Genomic DNA, 6,000 nt, shown 5'->3' on the forward strand with positions numbered 1-6,000 from the left:
GTGGGTTTTTTGCTGGTGATTTCATTTAAAATAGCCCCCAGTCTTAATGCTGAAGTGCTGTCAGGTGTTCCTAGCACAGGCTGTGCTGTACCTTATAGGAGAAAATACAACTGCTAGGTAAGCTTCATTTAGGCAAAAGGTAGAGCGCTGTTGGCCATGACTGTTGGCCATGAGTTCAATGTTAATGACTCAACAATATATATTAAATATGGTAACTTTAAACAGAAACACACATAAGACAAAGTTATTATTGATCAACTGACAAAAAGTTATAAACAGTGGCTCACAGGAACCTAACCCTGTGTTTGTCATAGTAGCAAAGATTCAATATTCACTATGCAACATTCAGTTTTTGTGCCAACATTATAGAACATTCACATAATGTGAATCATGAGAATCGACTGCACAAAAAAGCATACCACAAATACCCAGTATAGGAATGAGTATTGAACTTTCCTTTCCTTTGTGTATCTTAGTAGTCTCAAATGACAGTTTGGAACTTTAGATTCTTTCCCACTGTTGAAAAAATGCATTTTATGGTATCACTTCTAATTTCTAATGAGAAAAAAATAAATAATTACAAATCATATTACCTATGATTATTATGCCTATCAAGAAGACGTCCATTGTGCTTTTTTTCGGTCAAGAATTCTTTTTTGCAAAAATAGCCATAAATTATAGCCCACTGAAGTGAGTTTATAGTCAACTCCCATGGAAGTGACAGAGAAACAGGAAAACCATATTAACCCTAGCTAGAAAATGAGTAGTGACATGATAGAGAAATATGATAGGAAGAAGACTTTTAAATCATCATTGAAATCTGTAATTCCTAATGTTTTTCTAGCATGAGAATTCAATGGAAGTTCTTCAGAAATAACCTTCACAACCCTCTTTATTCATTTTATCCTGAATGTACATGTAAAGTATTCTGGGTCAGAGACAGATTTTTTAGTAAATTCCTCGCAGTACATTTGCTCTAGTCCTTACCTTTAGAGTAGTACAATGAAAGGCATGTCAACTGTCTTATATGAGTAGCCAAACACCCATGGTAGAGATGAGAAAAATGTATTTTTCTCTCTTATAAAAAGGAAGAAATCATATGTCCCCCCTCCCATTTTGCAAATAAAATCTCTCCAGGAGCCAGATAGCCCCTACATGTCTCAACTTATAAGAACATCTACCTAGAGAAGTCTTCAAGTTTTGGAGCTTCATCCCTTTTTGACATGTAAATCCCCACTGAGATAGCCCTCCAGACTTCCAGGCACTTTGAGGTTTAACCTAGGGACCTAGTCCAAGCTCTAATCAGTTGATCTTCTTGGAAAATAAAAGAAGTTTTATTATCCTTTCAAATTAGAGAAATTAAGTATACAAATGACTACAGAACTAATTTTCATGGTATGTGAGATGCTTTTTATGTTCTAAAGAGAGGTGAAAACAAACATTCTCTGATTTTATAGTTTTTAAGCTTCTGTGGCCCAAGAGCTAGAGCAGGAGCATTGAGAAATCCAGGGAAGTTTTATTTCCCCACCCTTACCATGGTCTAGCATGATAATTCAGGTCTAACCTGAATAATAGAAGAGTTAAGAGTTTGGCTAAGTTTACTTAAATGAAAATAGAAAAGATGCGCCTGAAAAGGTAGCCTGCATATATATACATGCTTCTGAGAACTAAGAGTGTCAGGTCAAGGATTTGGTATTATATTCATCCAAAAGCATTCTGGTGACTTTCAAGGCCTTGTTATCCAAAGATGTCTATATATCCACTGGAGATTTCTAACAAGTGTCTGGTATATTCAAATATGAGGGAGGCTCAAAGCAGTAGTAAGTCTGTAATAAAAAAAAAAAAAAAAAAAGGAACTTCCCTGGAATAAATTCTGAAAAAGCCATGGTGTTTAGAAAAGGCTGGGGACTCTTACTCCTTGAAGTCTGATACAAATTTAGTATAATAACTTAAAGTAACTTAACCACATGGACTTAGCCCAGAATGTGCCTAAAGGGGACAAACATCACCTCAGGCTTGGCTTCTGCTGTCACCTTCACCACGCTTTTCTCTTGTAATGACCTCTAGCAGTTGTCGTTCAAACCAACTGTAAATTGGACTTAGTATCAAAAGGACCAAGTGAAATTTCAAGTTTTTTTCCTTTAAAGGTTAAAATAAAACTCTCAAACTGAGGTTATGTTATTACTCCATTAAATGAAGTTAAATGGAGATCTAAATATCAGCCATAAAATCTTTCAAAATGTAAATTCTAATCCAAATTCCAAGAGGGATGTGAGATTCTTTTGAGGGACCAGAGTTTTATGAATATAAATTTTTGGTGTATCATGTGCTAAAGCTTCCTCCTTCTGTAAACAGAAAGTCTAGCAGAACACAACATAAAATAACATGAACTTTATCCATAGCTTTAATCTTTTCTTCTTGAATTTAGTTCATCAACACAGAGCCACAGGGGTCTGCCTTTATAGCCCTAACATTCTGCCTTGAGATTAGACTTGCTGATAGGAAAAAAAAAAAAAATCACTCTCTCATAAAATCCATATCCTCAAAATATTGAGGTAAAGAGGGAAGTGGTCCAAGATGGTAGTGTAGGAAGAGCCTGAACTCACCTCCTCCCAGGGACACACCAAATCTACAGCTACATAGGGAACAATTCCTGGTGAAAAAGAACTGAAAACTATCCATAACAAGGGATCCACAAAAGGGTCACATTGAGATGAATAGGAGGGGCAGAGGCATTTTCTCACCAAAAACCCCACCTCTAGTGCACCAAACCACAACAGGGAGTGATCTCACAGGTCTAGAGCTTTTTCCTGTGGAGTGGTAGGTTTTCACCCCAAATCAGGCAATCCAACCCTTGGGACCTGCACTGGAGAGATGGAGTTCTAAAAATGTCTGAACTTAGAAACCAATGCTGCTTACATCCAGGGGACCCAGGGGGCTGTGGGACTCTGAGAGATTCCTTTTGAAGGGCCTACAAGAGGCATCACTCATTCTGGGACCCAGTAGAAAGGCAGCAGTTTGAGAGATGACTGGATTATATGTAGAGGAGATTGATTTGCTAATCTTAAGGACTTGCTGAGGGAGTTTCTTTAGAGACAGAGGGGCTGGCAAGTGCCATTTTTACACTCTTCATTTACCTTACTAGCTCAGACAAGCACACATGGACATCACTTCACTAAAGCCATGAATGTGCCTTGTACCCAGTTTCCTTTCCAGGCCTCACTAAAGTCACAGAAGTGACCAGCCTAAGCACTCTTCTTCTGTATCACTAAAAGTGGACCTGTCTCTAGTACTCTTTCCCTCCCTCTCTAAAGCTGTGGACATGCCCCACTCTCAACATTCTCTTGCAGTCTTGCTAAAGCTGGTGGATAAATGCAGTCCACAAGGAAACACCCCTTGATCTCCTGGCTCTGGTGGCCAGAGGTGCTTGCATTCCTGGGCCCCCCTGTACTGCAACAATTAAAACATAGTTCTGGGCAGGCTACCATACCCACGGCACTGCACAGATAGCACACAGAAACACACCCTCAGTCTGCCTATAATAAAGACCCATTTGCTTATCCTGGAGCTTCAACCTGAGGGACAGACTTCAGATTTGCCATAGAGACACCCTGAGGAGCATAGGCAGGGGCATACACCTCTCCTTGGCCTCATCACAGCTCACTGATATCTCCCAGAAAGAAGCTTGTATACTCATTTGAAGCCCTGATTTTTGCAACTGTCACCCAGGGGATACCTCAAGATTCCCTGGTCTGGAGGTCTGCAGGTTTACAATTGTAATCCTACAAGACTGTACATATTTGCATACTTTAAAAGCTGCTGCCTGAGGATCTGGGTTCCAATCAGTCAGGTTGGATACTTTGAAGGAATTCAAAGATACTTTGAAAGAATTCATAGTAATGGTCATGAAGATAGTTCACTGAACTTGGGAGAAAAGTGGATGAACATGGTGAGAATTTCAACAAAGAGATAGAAAATGTAAGAAAGTGCCAAACAGAAGTCACAGAGATGAAGGATACAATAATTGGACTGAGAAGTACAATAAAAGGGTTCAGCAGCAGACTGGAAAAGCAGAAAAATAGATTATCAAGCTAGAAGGTAAAGTAATGGAACGCACCCACACAGAGCAGCAAAAAGAAAAAAAAATTAAATGAAGATAAGGAACCTTTGGACAACATCAAGCATAACAATGTTAGCATTATAGGGGTTCAAGAAGGAGAAGAGAGGAAAAGGCTGAAAACTTATTCAAAGAAACAATGGCTGAAAATTTCCCTAACCTTCAGTAGGAAAGAGACATCCAGGTCCTGGAAGCCCAGAGAGTTGCAAATACGATGAATCCAAAGGAGTCATGCCAAGACACATTATAATTAAAATGTCGAAAGTTAAAGATAAAGAGATCATCTTAAAAGCAGCAAGAGAGAAACAAATTGTTATGTACAAGGGAAACCCCATGAGGCTATGAGCAAATTTCTCACCAGAAACTTTTCAAGCCAGAAAAAAATGCCATGACCTATTCAAAGTCCTTAAAGGGAAAAACTTCCAACCAAGAATACTCTACCCAGCAAGGTTATCATTCAGATTTGAAGGAGAGATAGTTTTCCAGAGAAGCAAAAGCTAAATTAATTCATCACTATTAAACTGGCCTTACAAGAAATACTAAAAGAACTTCTTTAAGCCGAAGAAAAATGGCACCAACTAATAACAAGAAAGCATAAGAAGTAAAGATCTCACTAGAAAAGGTGAAGTGTATTGTAAAGGTAATGGATTAGTCAATTATAAAGGGAATACGAAGGTTAGAAGACCAAAGTAGTAAAAATAACTATAATTACAATAAGTAATAAAAGATGTAAAATATGTAAAACATAGAACATGTGGAGGGGGTTAAAAATGTGGAGTTTTTAGAATTTGTTGAAATTTAATTTATTACCAACTTAAAATGGACTGTTATACATATAGGCTCTTATATGTGAACCACAAAAGAAAAACTTATAGTAGATCCACAAAAGATAATGAGAAAGGAATCCAAACACAACACTAAAGAAAATCATCAAACCACAAGAGAGCAAAAGAAGAAGAAAGAAACAAAGGGGAACTATAAAAACAACCAGAAAACAATTAACAAAATGGAAATAAAACATCCCATAATAAAAACATCAATAATTATTTTAAGTGTAAATAAACTAAATTCTCCAATTAAAAGACACAGAATGGCTGAATGGATTAAAAAAAAAAAAAAGACCCATCTATATGCTGCCTACAAGAGACTCACTTCAGATTGAAAAACACATACAGGGGCGCCTGGGTGGCTCAGTTGTTGGGCATCTGCCTTCAGCTCAGGTCACGATTCCAGGTCCTGGGACTGAGCCCCACATCGGGCTCCCTGCTCGGCGGGAGGCCTGCTTCTCCCTCTCCCACTCCCACTGCTTGTGTTCCCTCTCTCGCTGTGTCTCTCTCTGTCAAATGAATAAATAAAATCTTTAAAAAAGAAAAAAGAAAAGAAAAACACATACAGACTGAAAGTGAAGGGATGGAAAAAGACATGGTACATGCAAATGGAAATGAGACAAAAGTTGGTGTAGTTATATCAGTCAGAATAGACTTTAAAACAGAGACTTTAATAAAAGACAAAGAAAGGGCATTACATAATGGTAGAGAGGTCAATATGATGATACATATGATAAGATGATATATATGACATGATATAACTTTTGTAGATATGTATGTACCCAACATACAAGCACCTAAATATATAAAGCATATTAAATATCTAAAGGGAGAAATAAATAGCAATACAATAATTGTTTTTTTTTTAAGATTTTTTTTAATTTATTTATTTGAGAGAGAGAGAATGAGAGAGAGCAAGCACATGAGAGGGGGGAGGGTCAGAGGGAGAAGCAGACTCCCCGCCGAGCAGGGAGCCCGATGCGGGACTCGATCCAGGGACTCCAGGATCATGACCTGAGCCGAAGGCAGTCGCTTAACCAACTGAGCCACCCAGGC

General features: G+C 38.2%; 1 long non-coding RNA gene across 1 annotated transcript in view; it reads right to left on the reverse strand.

The window, feature by feature from the left end:
* LOC145722664 (uncharacterized) overlaps window positions 1-6,000 on the reverse strand; it is a 365,883-nt gene that overhangs the window by 276,044 nt on the left and 83,839 nt on the right. The window lies entirely within an intron of this gene.

This window comes from Leptonychotes weddellii, chromosome 7, assembly GCF_054177405.1.
Source record: "Leptonychotes weddellii isolate Sample4059 chromosome 7, ASM5417740v2, whole genome shotgun sequence".
Taxonomy (NCBI): Eukaryota; Metazoa; Chordata; class Mammalia; order Carnivora; family Phocidae; genus Leptonychotes; species Leptonychotes weddellii.